Source organism: Bufo bufo, chromosome 5 (genome assembly GCF_905171765.1).
Source record: "Bufo bufo chromosome 5, aBufBuf1.1, whole genome shotgun sequence".
NCBI lineage: Eukaryota > Metazoa > Chordata > Amphibia > Anura > Bufonidae > Bufo > Bufo bufo.
This window is the reverse complement of record NC_053393.1, coordinates 136,325,318-136,349,463: the sequence shown is the minus strand read 5'-3', so window position 1 is coordinate 136,349,463 and position 24,146 is coordinate 136,325,318. Positions and strand designations below refer to the sequence as shown.

At 42.4% G+C, this 24,146-nt stretch overlaps 1 long non-coding RNA gene across 1 annotated transcript; it reads left to right on the top strand.

The window, feature by feature from the left end:
• Nucleotides 1-9,386: 9,386 nt before the first annotated feature.
• LOC121001843 lies at nucleotides 9,387-23,711 on the top strand. Its single transcript, XR_005779154.1, has 3 exons — nucleotides 9,387-9,523; nucleotides 15,760-15,764; nucleotides 23,700-23,711. It is a non-coding gene; the product is annotated as an uncharacterized LOC121001843 (long non-coding RNA).
• Nucleotides 23,712-24,146: the final 435 nt, after the last annotated feature.

The following is a 24,146-nucleotide window of genomic DNA, read 5'->3' as shown; positions in this document are numbered from 1 at the left end:
TCATGTATTGAACTTCATGACAGTGGTAAAATTAAGTAAAAAATTATAATTTTTATTTATAAAAAAATTCCAAATGTCAATTTCTCAACTTTTATGATAGAAAAACCTCCAAAAATAGTTATTACTTTACATTCCCCATATGTCTACTTCATGTTTAGATCATTTTGTGAAGGTCATTTTATTTTTTAGGGATGTTAGAAGGCTTAGAGGTTTAAAAGCAAATCTTGAAATTTTTCTGAAAATTTCTTAAACCCACTTTTTCAGGACCAGTTCAGGTCTAAAGTCACTTTGTGAGGCTTACATAATAGAAACCACACAAAAATGACCCCATTTTACAAACTACCCCTCTCAAGGTATTCAAAACTGATTTTACAAACTTTGTTAACCCTTTAGGTGTTCCACAAGAATTGGTGGAAAATAGAGATAACATTTAAAAATTTAACTTTTAAAACAAAAAAAGATGTTTTAATGTCTCCATATTCTGAGCCATAGTTTTTATTTTTTTTGGGCGATTGTCTTAGGTAGGGGCTCATTTGATGAGGTGACGGTTAGATTGGTTCTATTTTGGCGGGCATACGCCTTTTCGATTGCTTGGTGTTGTACTTTTAGTGATGTAAGGTGACAAAAAATGGTTTATTTAGCACATTTTTTTTTTTTTACGGTGTTCATCTGATGGGTTAGGTCATGTGATATATTTATAGAGCCGGTCGATACAGACGCAGCGATACCTAATGTGTCTACTTTTCTACTATTAAACTTCCATAGGTACTTCCCTCTGTAGTGTAGGCAACCGTCTCCTGCTCCTCCTCCGCTTCATCGTCCAATTCGCTCTGAGAAGACGAACTGAGGGTGTTCTGGCTATCACCCTGTGTAATGTCTTCCCCCATTTCCACCTCTTCCACATGCAAAGCATTGTCCTCAATTGTGAGCAGAAAGCGTTTGAGTAGACACAGAAGTGGGATGGTTATGTTGATAATAGCTGTATCGACAATCACCATTTGTGTTGATTCCTCAAAGTTTCTTAAAACCTCACAGAGGTCAGACATCCATGCCGACTCCTCGCTTGTGAATAGCGGAAGCTGACTGGAAAGGCAACGACCATGGTATTCCACTACTGCCCTCTGATGCTCAAAAACCCTGGCCAACATGTTGAACGTGGAGTTTCAGCGCAAGTTCATGTCGCACAACAGCCGGTGAGCTGGCAATTTCAAGCGCTGCTGCAGCGTTGACAGACCGGCTGAAGCTGTCAATGACTTGCAGAAATGTGCGCTCACATGGTGCACCTTCACCAGTACAAACCGCTGAACCACTAAGTTTAAGATGTAGGCTAGCCATGGGATGTGTCTGAGCTTGCCGAGCTCCAAAGCCGCCACCAAGTTACAGCCATTATCAGACACATCCATGCCTGGTTCTAGGTTGAGTGGCTAGAGCCACAGCTCAGTCTGGTCTCTTATCCCCTGCCACAGCTCTGCGGCAGTGTGCTTTTTGTCCCCTAAGCATATCAGCTTCAGCACGGCCTGTTGCTGCTTCTCCTCTGCAGTGCTACAGTGCTTCCAGCTACCGACTGATGACTGACTAGTGCTGCACATGGATAATTCAGAGGTGAAAGTGGAGGAGGAGTCGAAGGAGGAGAAGTAGGGTTTGGAGCCACTAACGTAGGTGCTGACAGAAACCCTGATCGATGTAGGGCCCGCAATCCTTGGCGTCAGTAGCACCTGTGCCACCCCAGAGTACGACTCGCTCCTGGCCTCCGCAACATTCACCCAGTGTGCCGTCAGGGAAATGTAGCGTCCCTGGCTGAATGCATTTGTCCATGTGTCCATGGTTAAGTGGACTTTCCCAGTAACTGTGTTGGTCAGGGTACGTGTGATGTTACGGGACACATGTTGGTGTAAGGCAGGCACAGCACACCTTAAAAAATAGTGGCGGCTGGGGACTGCGTAATGCGGGACAGCCGCCGACATCAGGTTGCGGAAGGCCTCAGTGTCCACAAGCCTAAATTGCAACATTTACAAGGCCAGTAATTTGGAAAGCTGCACATTTAGTGTTATGGCCTGTGGGAGGGTGGCTGGGTATTTGCACTTGCGCTGGGACACAGAAGTGGATGTGGTCGCTGAAGGTGCTTGCGAAGGTCTAGGTGCGGCGCAGGAGGCATCTGGGCCTGTGTCTTGGACAGGGGATCGGCCAGCACGTAACACAGGGGAAGAGGAGGCAGTGGTGTGACCCACAGACACAGATTGTGGACCTATTACGGTGCTTTGATGCCATGTGGCGGATCATACTGGTGGTGGTGAGGTTGCTCATTTTTGTATGGCACATGTCGCAAATTACAATTCTTTTGTTGTCCGCACTTTCCTCAAAAAGAGCCAGACTGCGGGACACCTACCCCTTGGCAAGGGAGATTTCCACAAGGGTGTGCTCTGGGGAACAGTTGCAGGCCTGTTTTGTGTGGCCCACCTTCCCCCTTTTGCCACGCCACTGCCTCTTCGAGTCTGCTGCGGTGCTGTGGATCCCTCTCCCTCTGTACTGCTGTCCCCGCTCGACTTTCCTCCTTCCCAGGTTGGGTCAGTGACTTCATCGTCCACCACATCTTCTTCCACTTCCTCACTCTGATCTTCCTCCTGACTTGTTGACCTAACCTCAACCTCAGTGATTGACAACTGTGTCTCATCCTCTTCATCCATCTTTTGAGACAGTAATTGCCGTTGAGTTATTGGCAACTGTGTCCCATCATCATCCACCTCATTAAACAGTAATTGCCATTCCCCACCATTATCTTTTTGTGGTTGTGGATGCTCAAGAGTTTTGGAGTCAGGGTATAAGATCTGTCCCTCTTCAAGCATGCTTGGCGAGAGGGCCAAATCAAGGAATGGCGCTGAAAAGAGCTCCTCGGAATATCCGAGTGTGGGATCACTTGTTAGCCCAGACTCTCCATAGTGGGAGAAAGGAGGATCAGGGTGAAGATTGTGGATTGTGTTGGGAAGAGGAAACGTTATACAGGAGAGGTACCACTGGTAATGTCACTGTCCGCAGCGTCTACACAAAAAAGTACACTGTATGTCACAGATACATTTTTAAAGCGCACACGTTACACTTTAGATGTGGACATGGTAATGTCACTGTCAGAAGCAGACACCGTCTATTGAAAAAGTAGACTGTATGTCACAGATAAATTTTTTAAAAGCACATGTTACACTGGAGATGTGCCCCTGGTAATGTCACTGTCCGCAGCAGACACCGTGTACGGAAAAAGTACACTGTATGTCACAGATAAATTTTTTCAGCACACACGTTACACTGCAGATATGGCACTGGTTATGTCACTGTCAGAAGCGGACACTGTCTATTGAAAAAGTACACTGTATGTCACAGATATTTTTTGGATGCGCAAACTTTACACAGGAGATGTGGCGCAGCTAATGTCACTGTCGGCGGCGGACACCGTCTACGGAAAACGTACACTGGATGTCAGATATTTTTGGGATGCGCGCACTTTACACTGGAGATATGGCGCAGCTAATGTCACTGTCCACAGCGGACACTGTCTACGGAAAAAGTACACTCGATGTCACAGATTTTATTTGGATGCGCACACTTTACACTGGAAATGTGGCGCAGCTAATGTCGCTGTCTGCAGCGGCCTAACTATTGTACGCTATTTAGAGTAGGATGCGCTAAAAATAGATATTGCTGCCACACACAATAGTCCTTAGAAGGACTTTTAGGTCTGAAAAGTTTTCGCCATTTAGCAGATTTTGCGCTAAAAAAAGATATTGCTGCTGCCACACACAAAAGTCCTTAAAACGACTTTTGGGTCTGTTAAGTTTTAGCAATTTAGTGTAGGTTGCGCTAAAAATATATATTGCTGCTGCCACACACAACAATAGTCCTTAAAAGGACATTTGGGTCTCTGAAAAGTTTTTCTAATAAAATTATTCCTATTTCACTCCCTACACTGTCTGTCTCTTCCTCAGCATAGCTCTCCTTGACTAAGAATGAGCCGAACATGCGTCATCGAGTACTATATAGCACCCGATGACGCATTCCGGCCAGCCAATCACTGTAATGCCAGCAGCCAACATGGCTACAGCATTACAGTGAGGGCCGTACTTACCTGTACTTTTATTGGCTGTGTAGCAGCCAAGAAACGTGCGGGCAGAGACTCGAGCATTGCGCTCGAGCACATGCAGTATTTGGCCAAATACCGCCATGTGCCGAGCATCTCGATGCTCGAGCCGAACAGGTGTTCGTCCGAGCATACTCGATCATCACTAGTTAAAAAAGTTTGTAAAATCAGTTTTGAATACCGTGAGGGGTGTAGTTTCTAAAGTGGGGTCATTTTTGGGTGGTTTCTATTATGTAAGCCTCACAATGTGACTTCAGACCTGAACTGGTCCTCAAAAAGTAGGTTTTGGAAATTTTCTGAAACATTTCAAGATTTGCTTCTAAACTTCTAAGCCTTCTAACGTCCCCAAAAAATAAAATGGCATTCACAAAATTATCCAAACATGAAGTAGACATATGGGGAATGTAAAGCAGTAACTATTTTTTGAGTTATTACTATCTATCATAAAAGTAGAGAAATTAAATTTTTTTATTAAAACAAATTTAATTTTTGGACTCAATTTTACCACGGTCATGAAGTACAATATGTGATGAGAAAACATTCTCAGAATGGCCTGGATTAGTAAAAGCGTTTTAAAGTTATTACCACATAAATTGACACATGTCAGATTTGCTAAAAATGGCCTGGGCAGAAAGGTGAAAAATGGTTTGGTCCCGAAAGCATTAAACTTTTTGCAGGCTGCTTTAAAAAACACCCTTGTTTGTACATAAAATGTTATATCTTCACTTTGAGCAGTTTCCTTTTGGCCTCATGCACACGACCGTATATGTTTTGCGGTCCGCAAATTGCGGATCCGTTGTTCCGTTGTCTGTTGCCGTTTGTGTTACCGTTGTGTTTACATGTGTCTTCTGTTTTTTTTTGCGGACCGCCCAAAAAAATATTAAGGTGAAAATAGTGTGATTTTAATATCCCCAACCAGGATACAGGTATACACTCACCTAAAGAATTATTAGGAACACCTGTTCTATTTCTCATTAATGCAATTATCTAGTCAACCAATCACATGGCAGTTGCTTCAATGCATTTAGGGGTGTGGTCCTGGTCAAGACAATCTTCTGAACTACAAACTGAATGTCAGAATGGGAAAGAAAGGTGATTTAAGCAATTTTGAGCGTAGCATGGTTGTTGGTGCCAGACGGGCCGGTCTGAGTATTTCACAATCTGCTCAGTTACTGGGATTTTCACGCACAACCATTTCTAGGGTTTACAAAGAATGGTGTGAAAAGGGAAAAACATCCAGTATGCGGCAGTCCTGTGGGCAAAAATGCCTTGTGGATGCTAGAGGTCAGAGGAGAATGGGCCGACTGATTCAAGCTGATAGAAGAGCAACGTCGACTGAAATAACCACTCGTTACAACCGAGGTATGCAGCAAAGCATTTGTGAAGCCACAACACGCACAACCTTGAGGCGGATGGGCTACAACAGCAGAAGACCCCACCGGGTTTTACTCATCTCCACTACAAATAGGAAAAAGGAGCTACAATTTGCACGAGCTCACTAAAATTGGACTGTTGAAGACTGGAAAAATGTTGCCGGGTCTGATGAGTCTCGATTTCTGTTGAGACATTCAAATGGTAGATTCCGAATTTGGCGTAAACAGAATGAGAACATGTATCCATCCTCTGATGGCTACTTCCAGCAGGATAATGCACCATGTCACAAAGCTCGAATCATTTCAAATTGGTTTCTTGATCATGACAATGAGTTCACTGTACTAAAATGGCCCCCACAGTCACCATATCTCAACCCAATAGAGCATCTTTGGGATGTGGTGAAACAGGAGCTTCGTGCCCTGGATGTGCATCCCTCAAATCTCCATCAACTGCAAGATGCTATCCTATCAATATGGGCCAACATTTCTAAAGAATGCTATCAGCACCTTGTTGAATCAATGCCACGTAGAATTAAGGCAGTTCTGAAGGCAAAAGGGGGTCCAACACCGTATTAGTATGGTGTTCCTAATAATTCTTTAGGTGAGTGTATATGCTGGTCACCTGAGTGTTTCTTTGGTAGCCATTTTCTGTAGTCTTTACAGGGTACAGAGGTTTGTTTGATTCCTTGGCTTTGCTGTTCTTTGATTCTCAATTTTTGCGTCTTGGTTACACCATGGCGGATGACTTTGAGGAAGAGGTCGTACTGCACTGGCTTCTCGGTGATGGGGACAGCTGTCCCTTTTGTTGGATGAGGAACCAAGTAGAAGGCAGTGATTTTGGGTCCACCCCATTGTTTCCCAACTGTACCGGAAAGGACACTTCCATACGCTCTACACAGATCTTCATCAGCATCCCGAGAAGTTATTTTTGTCCTGTCGGATGTCAGTGTCTACTTTTGATTGATTGCTGTTGTCTCTACGTACTGTCCTCCGCTTCCAGGACACCAACATAAGGTTAAGCAATTCTCCTGAGGAAAGGCTCATCGTCACAATGAGGTAAGCAATATGTTATTTATAGTTATCAGTCATGTGCCCTGCTTCTGTCATGAGTAACATGGTTCTGAAAATGGCTGGTGTTAGACATGTGCTAATGTTTGCTGAAGTTGAATTTCATTGTCCCATTTTTTGTGCCATTGTAAATTACCATTGTTTATTTGAATCATTGCCACATAACCTGCCCAGATTAATAAAGGTAGTTGTGTTTTTTTATAAAGATTTTCAATTTCTGGTCTGCCAACGTCATCATCATGCAGTGTTCACATCATCCTATGTTGTCCATACATTCTGCATGGAAATGGCGTCAACACAGTAGGTGTAACCATTGTTACTAGTGTTTGGATCATACAGCCAATTTTGGAAGATAAATTGATTTGCTTTTTAAAATGGACATATACTGTTTACCACATGTCTCCTATCAACCATGGAACCATGTTCAGGATGTCTCTTTTTTTTGGATAGTTAATGATATGCCTTTCATTTCTTTTTTTATACAGATTCCTGGCAACTGGTAACTCTTTTTCATCCCTGCATTTTGAGTTTCTTTTAGGAACCTCAACGATTTTTCTGATTGTGTGTCACACTTGCCATGTCATCTGGCATCAACTCCGAGAGACGGTGATGCCACAGCCCAAGGCGGACGATTGGGTTCAGATCAGTCTTTCTGCGCATTGCATCGGGGCAATGGATGGCAAGCACATTCGGGTGAAGAAGACTCTTTACTCAGGGACTCGATTCTTCAATTACAAGCAATATTTTTTGGTAGTGCTTATGGCTGTTGCTGACAGTAACTACCGTTTTATAATGGTTGATATCGGGGCCTATGGAAACACAGTAGATGCTCGCATCTTTAGTGCTTCTAGAATGGGTGAGCGGCTTCGTGCCAACCAGCTTGCCCTACCTGAGTCCAGAAGACCACCCGGATATTCAGGTCTACTGGTTCCATTTGTGATTGTGGCGGATGAAGGATTTGCCATGACTCACCATGTTATGCGGCCCTTCCCGAAGCGTGGTTTGGATGTCAGGAGGTGTATTTTCAACTACCAGTTGACTCGTGCCCGTCAGTATGTTGAGTGCGCTTTCGGAATACTCTCTAGCAAGTGGAGGGTGTTTTTGTCATCCATACAGATGGATCCAGAGAATGCTACCCTGGTGATTCAAGCTTGTGTTGTTCTACACAACTTCACCAAGATTCATGAAGCTTCCTCTTCTGTTGACATGGAAGATTTTCCTACGTCAGCAGGTTTGGGTTTGGATAGGATCCCGAATAGATGACCTGGGACTGCAGTTCGGGAACTCTATGCAGACAACTTTTTCAGCCCAGAGGGGTCCTTGGCATGGCAGATGGACGCTATTTGTGGCAGTATTTAATTTCTTCTGTGCTCGTTAGTTTTTATTTATTTTCAAGATAGCTAATTGAATGTATGTGGTAGTTGAGTGTAGGGACTCGCAAGAGAATGAGGACCCTTAATGTGGGCTTGAGGGCTGAGATTTTTGGGACCTAAAATTAGGAATAGGCAATATAATGAATAATAATGCTTATGTTAGTCTACTATTATAAACATTATTATTATATTTACTATATGGTTTCAAAAACCTTCTAATACCTCAGTTAAAGATTATTACTTAACAAATTATGTGGATAAATAAAGTGATAGTACTTGAAGTATTGTGTGTCTATGTTATGTTGAACTTTTACAAGAACATAAGACAATTGACAGTTTCAAGTAAACTTTTACTTAAACCCACGCCTCCCCCCCCAAACAAAAAAGAAACACAATTCCAGAAAATATTAAATTAAGATAAATTTAAATAAATGAAAACAAGAATATGAAAAATTTACAGCTCTAATAATTCTCTACTGAACAGCCCAGGGGTATATGATGATATTGGGCGTACCTGGGCCGGACCCAGTAGAATAACTGCCCACATTACTGGACTGGGCAAGGGGGGGGTTGGGGACTTGGGACCCGCGGAAAGTTTGGGCGGTAAAAGGTGGACCATGGGGTGGGTGTGGAGGATATTGGTAGCTGGTGGTCTGTTGAGAGGCGGGCATCGTGATTTGCCTTTGTAAGTTATTGATTAGAGAATGTATGTCTCCCTGGTAAGTAAAGGCATACATTTTAAATACTAGTGCTACGGAGGCAATACAAAAATTATGCCTCTCACTAGGGGCATGCCTCAGTAATGGCGCCAGCCGCCTCAACAATGATTCCTCTTGTCCATCAGTTCTCCTCTAGGCTAGGAACTCTATAACTCGGGCATCTATCATTTCCCGAGTCACTAGCCCAGAGGAAGACTGTCGGACACTCCTCCTTCTCTTGGGCTAAGGCTGATGGGATGCTTGAGGGCTGTCTTCTGAAACGGCGCCAGTTGTCATGGCCTGTTGGGCTTGCTCCACAGCTGGCGTTGGTGCTGGACTTGATTCTGGTGAAAATACTGCTGGAGTTTTGTCACCACCCAAATCTGAGTCCTCCGGGTCCTCAAGATTGTCCACAGTACTGTATTGAAAAAAGACATGATAACATACCGTATATTAATGTCTTAAAAAATTACATCACGGACACAGTATTATTATTGAAAACATACTGCTGTATGTCTACTATAAGGTGAGGCAGCATAGATCACAAAAGGGTACAAAATGTTTAAGTTGGACCTCAAAAATTAAGGACACATTGCATAGAATAACCATTGAAAAACTGTTGCTTTGTACAGTGTGCAAACTAAAAATCAAATGTTTCTGGGTGTTTTGAGCTATCCAGCTCAAAAACATGTAGACACATTCAGGAGCTAACCAAGTGCTGATATTCTCTCCTTCTATATCTGGCCTGCTCAATCTGCGGCCATCCAGCTGTTGCTAAACTACAACTCACATCATTCCCGGACAACCCATCAATCAGCCTACACAAGGGCATGGTGGGAGTTGTAGTTTTCCAACAGCTGGAGGGACGCAGGTTGAGCATCCCTGGTTTATTTAAAAAAGGGAGAGGGAGATTGGCATTGCTTGCTAAAGTTTACAAACAGACATTTAGTGAATTTTTACTTTGGTGGGTTTGAAGCAAACATTTAACATATGTAAAAGGACAAAACAGTACAGGAATAAAACAAAACAAAATATTTTTTCCAAAACATTTAAAACCACATCAATTGCATGTCCACTTGAACTGTATAAAAATTAACACATTTTGAAATGAACTACAAAAAATGTCTCAGCACGATTCTGTGCCTAATAAAAAAAAGGAGTTACAACAATCGTTAACCCAGATTATGAAGTATTGGCTGCAAAAATTGGTAGAACTGTGCATCCTGTGTAAAAGCAACCAAAGAAAATCTGAAATATGCCACCGGCATCATAGATAGCAGACCAAACCTGGAAGAAAGGTATGCTATATTCTCATTGTGGACAATGACATTTACAGTTCCATAAATTTTATTTGAAATAAACAATACTTACGGCCTCAACTCCATCACAGGCCGTAGAAATTGTATGTGGTCTGTATACAAATAAGGCCTTTTTTTTGTAGCTCCATCACCACTGCGGCCTCTTTCATTCAGCTCATGCTGAAACTAGTCCCGGCAGCTGTTCCACCAAGTCTTTGTGTTCTTCACTGTGAAAGCAACAAACAATCAAAATGATAAAAAAATAAAAATAAAAAAATGTAATCTAACATCCACAAATGAAAAGCCAAACAAATCGCTTTCAAAAAGTGCAAAAAGGGGAGATCGCACAGCACATCGTACAGTAGGGCAGGTGTGGGTATCCTAATGTTCAATAATTGCAGGAAGGAGGAGATTATTTGTGCTATGCCTTTGAAAAAGACTACTTTATAATATGGGAAGTAGACAGATGTTTGCTGATGAATTCCAACAGGGCCACATGTGTCCCAAACTATAAAGTGCACATGCTGGGTAGACATTACTACTGTGGGCAGTAGGTAAGGTCGGAACAGCCATTAAAACATGGTGGTGTCTGGTAAAAAGTGCACAAAAAAAACAAATAAACATGCAGAACTCATGGAAGTACTAGCAAAATCATTAGGGACAACAAAGGGGCAGGACACAAATACTGCACTGCACTTACCTAATTCAGCACGACCTCTGAGATCAGTTTCTCCCATTCGCCAGTTCTCAAGCGACGGGCCACTTTCTCCCAGGATGCTTCTTTTTTCACCCGATCCTGATAGACAGGGGATCGGGTGTCCCACAGCTCGGGCCTTTCCTGTACCAAAGATATTGACTTTTCAACATTCCAACGTGGCATTTTTGGTTGGAAGAGATAAATCACTGACTGCCAAAAGCACACTCTGCAAACTGTGCAATCACGAAGGCTTGGCAATCTGGCAGTTTGAACTTCCTGTACTTATTTTTTTTTTTATTGCCAAAAAGTCTTGGACTCAGGTTGCCAGGCAACTGATCTGCAACAAATGCGGATGCGGATGACATACGGATGGCTTCTGTTGTGCATCCACATTTTTTGCGGACCCATTGACTTGAATGAGTCCGCAAACCGTTTTTTGCGGACAAGAATAGGGCAGGTTATATTTTTTTCGTGGAAGGGAACCACGGACGAGGATACAAAACAGTTGTCTATCCGCAATTTCCACGGCTCCATAGAAATGAATAAGTCCGCATCAGAACGTCAAAATTTGCAAAACGGACGAGGAAACAAACAACGGTCGTGTGCATGAGGCCTTTATATAATATTACAAAAGAATAAATATGTATCTAAAAGTGTAGATACATTTATTTATCCGTAAAGCTATTTAAAGAAAAGCTGGTTATCTATAGCTCAGGAAAATGCTAAAATTTAGCTCTTTACAGATATATGGTGAAATTTCTCAGATCAACCAACTATGGAAAAAATTTAAAAAGATACTCTTATTGTTACATGGGCAGTCCATGTGCATTGCTGCTCGACTACTAATCTTAGGAACATTTTTCATGTTCATTTACTGCTCTCATGTTTGCCATGACGACCACTATACTCCTCTCCTCGCTCTGTGTGCTGCTGCATGGCTGCTTCTAATTGTTAATCAGCTTTGGCAATAATTGCTGGTCTGTCCTCTCTGTCCTTGCCTGAGCAAGTAAGTTCTTAGCTTGCTAAATTACTGCTAAGGAGTTTATTCCTGTTGTCTGCCCATATACCAACCTGTGCCTTGTGTCAATGACTGGGGCTCAAACTTTTCCCCATTTTTTCTGGAAACACTTTTTAAATGGTTAATTGATCATAGAAAAAAAAATTCATTTTTATTATTTATGTAAAGAAAAATATTAATTAAAAGTGGTAAGGGGCCAGTGACATTTACTACCTGGTGACCTGGGTGATTCTCAGGAACTTGCATTGAACTGTAAGCAAATTACTATGTTAGTTTCCAGATTATTCAAAGTGCAAAAAAAAAACGTTTTGAACTTTGCATGGCTATCTGTATATGAAAATGTTTTTCATTGTTTTAGTTCCCTAAATAATAACAGCTATTCTAGACATCAAAGTAGAATTATTTTTTTTTAATTATCTTTAATAAAATAATTTCATAAAACTTCTCATAGCTGCCAAATGTCTAATGTACTGAACCCAATGTGTGTTATATTGATCAGAGTGCAAAAAAACATTTCAGATCACACATAGTAACCTGTCTTGAGTGTCTACACTACTTTGGTGTATACGCTACTTGATATTAGTTGCCATGGAAACATCGAATTTATGCAATTGTTTGTAGCCTTGTATGAATCTATGTATATTAATACATAAAAGTATCATAAAACTCTGACTTTCAGATCTGAAATTCAAATTAAAAATTCTTGGAAAGTATGAATTGCCAGAACTATCATTGTACTGCATATTTTTAAATCAATTAAAACAAGTAAACAATGTAAACAATTCACAGTAACAAATGTGTAAAGTGAGTCAAAAGTATAGCTGAAGTAAAGACGGTACTTTTCCTAGATTGCAAAGGGAAAGAGAAACATTTACAATAGGTTCATTCACGTATATAATGGTGTATTGAATCACTGCAAAACAATTGTGCACAAAATCACCATATGACCTAAATCCTAATACATATCTTTGACATTACTTTAACATTCAACATAATATTTTTTGCAACTTTTATGATCCTTCCATAAAAAATGTATATGAATTTTTCTTATACAAAATAGATGATAAGGCTGATAATGACATGACTATTTGTCATGAATCCTGTGTGATGCCCTTTTCTGTCCTATCTGTATCCATAAAATTACATCTAATCCAGTTATGGTGACTGCAAACTTTAGGCTTCTAACAGACCTAATTGTCATTCAAATTAAGTTGGCCCTATATGAACAACATCTTTGTTGACATTTTATATCTTAAACTTTTTGCAGGCTGCTTTAAAAAACACGCTTGCTTGTGCATAATATTTTATATCTTTACTTTGAGCATTTTCTTTTTATATAATATTACAAAAGAATAAATATGTATCTAAAATTGTAGATAAAAGATTAGCTTAAAAGGAACTCAATAATATACCTGCATAATTTTATCAAAAAATTCCTATAGATATTCTATATCAATTTGAAGGTATATGTTAATTATTTATAAATCATTTTAACTTAAACTTGTTCATATACAACACATTATCCATTTGTCACTTGGCTATGTTCTGTATAAGCTGTATAAATCCATATGAAGAAAGCCAAAACTTTATTATTTATCCTTGAAGCTATATGAAGAAAAGCAGGTTATCTGGAGCTCAGGAAAATGCAAAAATGGAGCTCTGACCCTCTTTATATGATATATGGTGAAATTTCTGAGATCAACCAACTGTGGAATTTTTAAAAAAGATTCTCTTATTGTTACATTGGCAGCCCATGTGCATTGCTGCTCGACTACTACTCTTAGGAACAATATCCATTGAACTACTACTGCTCCCACTTTGCCATGACGACCACTATACTCCTCTCCTTGGTCTGTGTGCTGCTGCATGGCTGCTTCTAATTGTTAATCAGCTTTGGCATTAATTGCTAGCCTGTCCTCCTTGCCTAGCAAGTTCCTAGCTTGCTAAATTACTGCTAAGGAGTTTATTCCTGTTGTCTGCCTGTATACCAACCTGTGCCTTTTTACCATTATGACCCTCTCCTGCCAGCCCATACCTCAGACCTGTATAATCGATTTGTACAAACTGTGCCTCACCCTGACCTCGGCATGTTTGTGTGATGTACATAGTGATATACATTGACTGGGGCTCAAACTTTTCCCCATTTTTTATAGAAATGCTTTTTAAATGGTTAATTGGTCATAGAAAAAAAACATATTTTTATGATTTATGTAAAGAAAAATATTAATTAAAAGTCGAACGGGGCTAAGGACATTTACTACCTGGTGACCTGGGTGATTCTTAGGAACTTGCATTGATCGATAAGTAAATTACTATGTTAGTTTCCAGATTATTCAAAGTGCAAAAAAACCATTTTGAACTTTTCATGGCTATATCTGTATATGAATATGTTTTTCATTGTTTTAGTTCCCTAAACAATAACAGCTATTCTAGACATCAAAGTAGACATTTTTTTTTATTTATCTTTAATAAAAAGAATTTAATAAAACTTCTCATAGCTGCCAAATGTCTAATGTACTGAACCCAATGTGTGTTACATTGGTCAGAGTACAAAAAAACATTTCAGATCACACATAGTAACCTTTCTCAACTGTCCACACTACTTTGGTGTATAGGTTACTTGATCTTAGTTGCTATGGTAACATTTAATTTATGCAATTGTTTGTAGCCTTGTATGAATCTATGTATATCAATACATAAAAGTATCATAAAACTCTGACTTTCAGATCTGAAATTCAATTCTGAAATTCTTGGAAAGTATGAATTGCCAGAACTATCATTGTACTGCATATTTTTAAAACAATTAAAACAAGTAAACAATGTAAACAATTCACAGTAACAAATGTGTAAAGTGAGTCAAAAGTATAGTTGAAGTCAAGACGGTAATTTTCCTAGATTGCAAAGGGACAGAGAAACATTTACAATAGGTTCATCCACGTATATAATGGTGTATTCAAACAAATTGTGCACAAAATCACCATATGACTAGTGTTGATCGAGCATGCTCTGCCAAACGTCCGTTTGGCTCGAGCCTCTCGATGCTCGGCACAGGGCGGTACTCGGCCGAGTACCGCATGTGCTCGAGCGCCATGCTTGAGTCTCCTCCTCGCACGTTTTTTGCCTGCTATGCAGCCAATAAACGTGCAGGTAAGTACTGCCCTCACTGTAATGCCAGTAGCCATGTTGGCTAATGGCATTACAGTGATTGGCTGGCCAGAAAGCGTCATCTATAGCACCCGGTGACGGATGTTTGACTCATTCGTAGTCAGGGAGAGCTGAGCAGAGGAAGGGGCAGAGAGTGTAGGGAGTGTAATTGAATATTTCTTTTTGTACAAAAAGGTTTCAGAGACCCAAAAGTCCTTTATTTAATGTGAAAATTGCTTAATGTAGCTTAATGTACCATAATGTGCCTAAACCTCAATAAATTGCCTTGAAACTTTGCACAACCTAAGTTCCCAGCTTCCCAAACCTATCCTGGAAGTTTAATAGATTTTGGATACCCACAAGTCAAATGAGTGACATTAAGCTTGTTTGTTGGGGAGCTTAATGTGGCTTAACGTACAAAAAACAACTCAGATGTTAACCAATTTCCCCCAAACTTCCCATCCTACTAGACTTTCTCTTTGCCAACATACTCTGAAGATTTGGGTTCATTTGATAAAACATAACAAAAGTTATTTACATTAAACTATTTTATTCCTTTTTGAAAACATTTAGCTTAATGTAAAAAGAGCTTAATGTACCATAATGTGCCTAAACCTCAATCAATTGCCTTGAAAATTTGCACAGCCTAAGTTCCCAGCTTCTCAAACCTATCCTGGAAGTTTCATGGATTTTGGTTAACCACAAGGCAAATGAGTGACATTAAGCTTGTTTTTTGGGGAGCTTAATGTGGCTTAACGTACAAAAAACAACTCAGATGTATAGGAGCACAGACTGACACTGGGTATTAGAGCAACAGCTGAATAGTGATAGGCATGAGATCTTCAGTAGCAGAAGCACCAGACTTGCTCCTAAGGTCCATCTCAGTACCATGTACCTATGGTAGACATCCAGGTTCCCTGGTCCTACTCCTCAATCAGCATGTGAGGCGTCCTGTAGGCTTCAGTCTTAGTCAAACTTTTCCTACACTTGAGCATTCCCACCCTCAGGCCAAACCTGGAGAGAGACTGAGCTAAGACCTGGAAAAAGATGGTAACCCCATAAATTTATAACCAGCCTTGGTAGCGGGGTGCACATGGGAAGGCTTACAACAATAGAAAACACAATAAATCCCCAGCACACCTGCCAGCTGGCCCGCAACAAAACAAATTACCCTGTCTGACAGTATACATTAAAAGCTGAGGTTTGAGTTGCACAAACCCTTAGCCAAAAATATGTAGACGCCACACTGCTACCGTCAAGGCATCTCTGTAAAGTGTGGTCCTAGCTCTATTTATATGAGTCTCCAAATGGGAACATATTGATTCAGTCGATAAATTAAATGCAGGTGTACCTGGAGGTAGCCTACTCCTCCTCACAAGGTGCAGGGACTCATTAGAGGCCCAGCAACCACAGATGCATGCTGGGATCCCCAATGCGTCACCACATCCAAGATAGACTAAGACCTGAGCCGGAGCTATGGCTGATCCTGCGGCTAGCTTTGTGAATAATCCTTTACATTTCTAATAGCCGCTGAACAAAAGGTAGTAGGGGGTATGCATGCCTAACGTCACTCAATAACAGAACTTAAGTTGTGCAAATTTTTAAGGCAATTAATTGAGGTTTATGTACATTATGGTGCATTTAGCTCTTTTTCCATTAAGCTGTTCACATTAAATGTTTTAGGATGGTAATAAAATAGTTTAATGTAAATAACTTTTAGTATGTTTTATCAAATTACCCCAAATCTTCAGAATATGTTGGCATAGAGAGAGTCTAGTAGGATGGGACGTTTGGGGGAAATTGGTTAACATCTGAGTTGTTTTTTGTACGTTAAGCCACATTAAGTTCCCCAAAAAACAAGCTTAATGTCACTCATTTGCCTTGTGGGTAGCCAAAACCCATGAAACTTCCAGGATATGTTTGGGAAGCTGAGATCTTAGGTTGTGCAAAGTTTCAAGGCAATTTATTGAGGTTTAGGCACATTATGGTACATTAAGCTACAGTAAGCCATTTTCACATTAAATATTTTAGGATGTCCCCTTTTAAGGACTATTGTGTGTGACAGCAGAAATATATGTTTGTAGCGCAACCTGCGCTAAATTGCTCAGTGTTAGGGAGAGCTGTACATAGGAAGGGACAGACAGTGAAGGGAGTAAAATAGAAAGTCCTTTTAAGGACTATTGTGGTGACAGCAGCAATATATTTTTAGCACATCCTGCGCTAAATACCGTGAAATAGGCCACTGCGGACAGTTAAATAATTTGCACCACATCTCCTGTGTAAAGTGTGCGCATCCCTAAAATATCAGCAACATCCAGTGTACTTTTTCCGTAGACGGTGTCCACTGTGGACAGTTAAATTATCCGCACCACATCTCCTGTTTAAAGTGTGCGCATCCCTAAAATATCAGTGACATCCAGTGTACTTTTTCAGTAGACAGTGTCCGCTGCGGACAGTTAAATTATCCGCGCCACATCTCGTGTTTAAAGTGTGCGCATCCCTAAAATATCAGTGACATCCAGTGCACTTTTTCAGTAGACAGTGTCCACTGCAGACAGTTAAATTATCCACGCCACATCTCGTGTTTAAAGTCTGCGCATCCCTAAAATATCAGTGACATCCAGTGCACTTTTTCCGTAGACACTGCGAACTTCCTCATCACAAATACCTTTGTAAATGTTTACACTTCCAAATCCTACGCTATTTTACGTGTAACATACTTTCAAGCATATATCACATTTAAAATGAATAAGGCGAGCAGTAAGGGGCGGGAAAGTAGCCGTGATGCTGATGGTGCACGCAGAAGCCGTGGCCCTGGGCGTCTAGAAACTGTGCCTGCTGCCAGAGCACAAGAAAGACAATTATCCATGATACCTAGCTTCATGTCCCAGTTTGCAGAGCGGCACAGGGCAACGCTTGCGAAGTCAGCCCAGTGCGACCAGTTGGTTGGTTGGATTGCAGCAGATAATGCTTCCAGTCGGTTAAGCACCACCCTGTCTTCCTCCAAGTCCAGTCTCAGTAGCCAGGAGTCTGGTCAACACAATCCTCACCCTCATCCTCCATCCTCCCACTATGTACAGTCTGGCCCAACAAGTGATCCCACACTCGGATATTCCGATGACCTCTTCTTTGCCATTACTTGATTTGGCCCTCGCACGCTTGAAGAGGGACATGAGATCTTGTGCCCGGATTCCCAACCTCTTGAGTATCCACAGTCACAATAACATGACGATGGGGAATGACAATTAGTGTTTAATGAGGTGGATGATGATGAGACACAGTTGCCAATGAGTCAACCGCAATTACTGTCTCAAGAGGTTGATGAAGAGGATGAGACAAAGTTGTTAATCACTGAGGTTGTGGTTAGGTCAGCAAATCAGGAGGATGATCAGAGTGAGGAAGTCGAAGAGGAGGTGGTGGACGATGAGGTCACTGACCCAACCTGGGAAGGTGGAAAGCCGAGCGAGGACAGCAGTACAAAGGGGGAGGGATCTGCAGCACCCCAACAGGCTGGAAGAGGCAGTGGAGTGCCAAAAGGGAGAAGGCGGGCCACAGCAAACAGGCCCTCAACTGTTCCACGGAGCACCCCTTTGTGCAAATCTCCCTTGCCAAGGGGTAGATGTTCCGCAGTATGGTGCTTTTTTGAGGAAAGTGCAGACTACAAAAGAATAGTAGTTTGCAACCTGAGCCATACGAAAATGAGCCAGGGCGTGAACACTAGCAACCTCACCACCTCCAGCATGATCCGCCACATGGCATCCAAGCACCGTAATAAGTGGGACGAACGTCTGGGTCCACAATCTGTGTCTGCGGATCACACCACTGCCTTCTCTTCCCCTGTGTTACGTGCTGGTCAATCTCCTGTTGAAGGCGCAGGCCCAGATGCCTTTTGCCCTGCACGTGGACCTTCGCAAGCACTATCAGCGACCACATCCACTTCCGTGTCCCAGCGCAGCATATAAATGTCCTTACCACAGGCTTTTGAACGTAAGCAAAAATACCCAGCCATCCACCCAGAGGCCATAGCACTAAATGCGCAGCTTTCCAAATTACTGGCCTTAGAAATGATGCCATTTAGGATTGTGGACACTGAGGCCTTCTGCACCCTAATGTCGGCGGCCGTCCCTCGTTACGCAGTTCCCAGCCTATTTTTCAAGGTGTGCCGTGCCCGCCTTACACCAACATGTGTCCCGTAACATCACACATGCTCTGACCAACGCAGTTACTGGGAAGGTCCACTTAATCACGGACACATGGACAAGTGCATATGGCCAGGGATGCTACATTTCCCTTGCGGCACACTGGGTGAATGTTGTGGTGGCTTGGAGCGAGTCGTACCCTGGGATGGCACAGGTGCTACCGATGCCAAGGATTGCGGGCCCTACATTGAACAGGGATTTCTCCAGCACCTATGTTAGTGGCTCCAAATCCCACTTCTCGCCTCCTCCTCCACTTCCACCTCCGAATTATTCGCATGCAGTACCAGTCAGTCATCAGTCGGTAGCTGGAAGCACTGTAGCACTGCAGTGGGGAAGCGGCAACAGGCCGCACTAAAGCTGATATGCTTAGGAGACAAACAGCACAACGCCGCAGAGCTGTTGCAGGGGATAAGAGACCAGACTGAGCTGTGGCTCTCGCAACTCATCCTACAACCAGGCATGGTTGTGTCTGATAATGGCCGTAACTTGGTGGCGGCTTTGGAGCTCTGTAAGCTCAGACACATCCCATGCCTAGCCCTTGTCTTAAACTTAGTGGTTCAGCAGTTTCTGAAAACCTACCCCAATTTGCCTGAGCTACTGGTGAAGGTGTAATGCGTGTGTGCGCATTTCCGCAAGTCATTGACAGCTTCAGCCGGTCTGTCAACGCTGCAGCACCACTACAAATTGCCAGCTCACCGGCTGTTGTGCGACGTGAGCACGCACTGGAACTCCACGTTCCACATGTTGGCCAGGCTTTGTGAGCAGCAGAGGGCAGTAGTGGAATACCAGCTGCAACATGGTCGTCACCTTTCCAGTCAGCTTCCGCTATTCACAAGTGAGGAGTGGGCATGGATGTCTGACCTCTGTGTGGTTTTAAGAAACTTTGAGGAATCAACACAGATGGTGAGCGGCGATAACGCTATTATCTGCGTAACCATCCCACTTCTGTGTCTACTCAAACGCTTGCTGCTCACAATTAAGGACAACGCTTTGCATGTGGAAGAGTTGGAAATTGAAGAAATCATTACACAGGGTGATAGCCAGACCACCCTCAGTTGGTCTTCTCAGTGCAAATTGGACGATGATGAGGAGGAGGAGCAGAAGACGGTTGCCTTTCGCTACAGAGAGTAGTACCCATGGAAGTTTAATTCCATCTGTTCAGCGTGGGTGGGCAGAAGAGGAGGAAGAGAATGAGGAGATTGAGAGTGATCCTCCTGATGACAACAGCGAAGTTTTGCCTGTTGGTACTCCTGCACACATGGCTGACTTCATGTTTGGTTGCTTTTCCCGCGACCCGCGTGTTATACGCATTTTAGACAACACAGATTACTGGTTGTTCACCCTTCTCGACCACCGCTACAAAGATAACTTCTCATCTCTCATTCCTCTGGTGGAGAGGACGAACAAAACGGTGCAATACCAGAAGATCCTTGTTGAAAAATTGCTCCAAAAATTTTCAACACTGGCAGCAGAGTCCATAGTTCCTTGGCCAACCGAGGAGGGGAGCACACAGCAGTTCCAACAGAGGCAGGGCAACACTCTCCAAAGCCTGGGACAGTTTCATGACACCCCGCCAGCACCCTCACCCTGATGCACGGCCTAATGTCACAAGGAGGGAAAAATTTTAGGAAGATATTTAAGAAGTACATAGCAGACCGTGTCAGCGTCCTCAATGATCCCTCAGTGCCTTACAACTACTGGGTGTCCAAGGTGGACACGTGGCGCGACCTGGCACTCTATGCCTTGGAGGTGCTGGCCTACCCTGCCCCCAGCGTTTTCTCTGAGTGGGGTATTTAGTGCTGCTGGTGGCATTATACAGATAAGCGTGTCAGCCTGTCAACTGAAAATGCTGACAGGTTGACTCTTATAAAAATGAACAAGGCCTGGATTGAACATGACTTCTCAACTCCACCAGAGGAAAGCTGATGAACATTATGAACATAAAGACACTTTAAATGTGATGTTTATAATCTACTGAATACACTGTATTTTCATGCACTCCTTCCACCTTAAACAAGCGTTTATGGTTGAATCTTCCTTTTCTCATCCTTCTTCTAATCTTCCATCATATTAACATATCATGATTGAAATATTTGTCCTGACTCCTGTGTGATGCCCTTTTCTTTCCTATCTATATCCATCAAATTGTATCTAATCCAGTCTTGGTGACCACAAACTTTAGTCTTCTAACATACCTAATTTTCATTCATATTGATTTAGGAGAGAACTTGGTGCATAAGCCAGCATCTGTTATACATGTGGTTTCCATGAACTAAGACTGGAGGTTGTGTAATTGAAATAGGGAATATTGAGGGAATATTGATAAGTAGAAAAATGGTGGTAGGGTGTACAGAACTAAAATAGTTGGTAAAATTTAGTTTTTGTAAAGAAATTAGATTAATGTTTGTAAGTTTGTTATATTTTCTCTTTTTAAATTTTGTCCCAAATGTTAATGTCCTGGATAACAGTTTTTTGCTTGGGCAGCACGTTGGCTCAGTGGTTAGCACTGGTGCCTTGCAGTGCTGGGGTCCAAGGTTTTAAACCATGGATAACATCTGCATGGAGTTTGTATGTTGTCCCTGTGTTTGTGTGGGTTTCCTCCAGATACTCCGGTTTTCTCCTATACTCCAAAGACATACTGATAGGGAACTTAGATTGTGAGTCCCAGTGGGGACAGCTTGATAGTAATGTCTGTTTAATGCCGTAGAGTATTGCAGCACTATATAAGTGCATTAAATAATAAATAAAATTACTTAAAACTTTTCCATACAGATGTGTTCCAATTAAATAGGTTATCCGAAAAAAAAATTAATTCCCACAGAAGACTTAAAGGGGTTGTCTCACCTCTACCATTCAATGCTTTCCCATTGGTCGCTAGGCACACATTCAGAACTGATGGCACAGGCAAGTTGTGCTGGGGTAATTAAATCCTTAGCCTTGCCTGTGTATGTGTGCTCTTGAAGCTGCTAGCTGCCTCCAGCCCATTCCCAGCTCATGCCACTTTTCCAAAGTGGTGAGATAAGGGAGCGTGACGTGTTTGGGGAAGTGGGTGTTCCAGCTTACCCACACCATTTGGCATTTTCCACGCCAGTTTTTTGCATGGAAAATGACTTAAATGGCAGTGCAGAGGGACTTGAGATGGGCGTGGAAAACTCTGGTCTCAGTAAATGTCTCCCATAATATTTTATTCCTTTACATGCCTGGAGCAACATTTTCTCTTCTTGACCATCATCAAAGGCTACTTACTTTGCCTGGAGCTGTTCAAGACCAGTTGCCAGAACGGGAGTTACTGGGCATGTCTGGCTATGTGCACTCTGGCAATCCCAAACACCAAATAGGCCGGGGCTTTATTATGCAGTGTGTTGACAAAGCCACCACTGTGGGATTGCAGTGGTGGCTGTAACCCCTGACAAGTGTCCTATAAAGGGCTACAAAAGGAGGCAACCCCTTTAGAACTTTAGACAGAATGAAACTCCAGTGACAACCACTAGTGGCCTCATATGGTCCTCAAACAATCATGTTTTTTCCCCCAAAACTGGTCTTTTTCACCACTTACTACATACATAAGACTATTATTATACAATGGTTAATCCCAGCTAATATATTTTGTGTATAATTACACTATTGATTTCAATAATACTGAGGTATTGAACCTATAGAAAGCACACATCTAATCTGTTCATTAAAATGCATACACTATAAATACATTGGGCAAAAATATAAACGCAACACTTTTGGTTTTGCTTCCATTTTGCATGAGCTGAACTCAAAGATCTGAAACATTTTCTACATACAAAAAAGACCCATTACTCTCAAATATTGTTCATACATCTGTCTAAATTTGTGTTAGTGGGCACTTCTCCTTTGCCAAGATAATCCATCCCACCTCATAGGTGTGGCATATCAAGGTGCTGATTAGACAGCATGAATATTGCACAGGTGTGCTTTAGACTGCCCACAATAAAAGACCACTCTGAAATGTGCATAGTTTTGCCTTCCTGGTGGAAGGGGGGGCAGAAAACCAGTCAGTATCTGGTGTGGCCACCATTTGCCTCATGCAGTGCAACACATCTCCGTCGCATAGAGTTGATCAGGTTGTTGATTGTGGCCTGTGGAATGTTGGTCCACTCCTCTTCAATAGCTGTGCGAAGTTGCAGAATATTGGCAGGAACTTGAACACGCTGTCGTATACGCCGATCCAGAGCATCGCAAACATGCTCAATAGGTGACATGTCCGGTGAGTATGCTGGCCATGCAAGAACTGGAATGTTTTCAGCTTCCAGGAATTATGTATAGATCCTTGCAGTATGAGGCCATGAATTATCATGCTGCAACATGAGGTGATGGTCGTGGATGAATGGCACAACAATGGGCCTCAGGATCTCATCACGGTATCTCTGTGCATTCAAAATGCCATCAATAAAATGCACCTGTGTTCATTGTCCATAACATACGCCTGCCCATACAATAACCCCACCGCCACCATGGGCCACTCAATCCATAACGTGGACATCAGCAAACCGCTCACCCACACAACGTAACACACACTGTCTGCCATCTGCCCTGGACAGTGAAAACTGGGACCAATCCGTGAACAGAACGCCTCTCTAACGTGCCAGATGCCATCGAATGTGAGCATTTGCCCACTCAAGTCGGTTACGACGACGAACTGCAGTCAGGTCCAGACCCCAATGAGGATGACGAGCATGCAGATGAGCTTCCCTGAGACGGTTTCTGACAGTTTGTGCAGAAATTCTTTGGTTATGCAAACCGATTGTTGCTGCAGCTGTCCAGGTGGCTGTTCTCAGACGATCATGGAGGTGAACATGCTGGATGTGGAGGTCCTGGGCTTGTGTGGTTACACATGGTCTGCGGTTGTGAGGCCGGTTTGATGTACTGCGAAATTCTCTGAAACACCTTTGGAGACGACATATGGTAGAGAAATGAACATTCATTGCATGGGAAACAGCTCTGGTAGACATTCTTGCAGTCAGCATGCCAATTGCACACTCACTCAAACGTTGCGATATCTGTGGCATTGTGCTGTGTGATCAAACTGCACATTTCAGAGTGGCCTTAAATGTGGGAAGTCTAAGGCACACCTGTGCAATATTCATGCTGTCTAATCAGCACCTTGATATGCCACACCTAT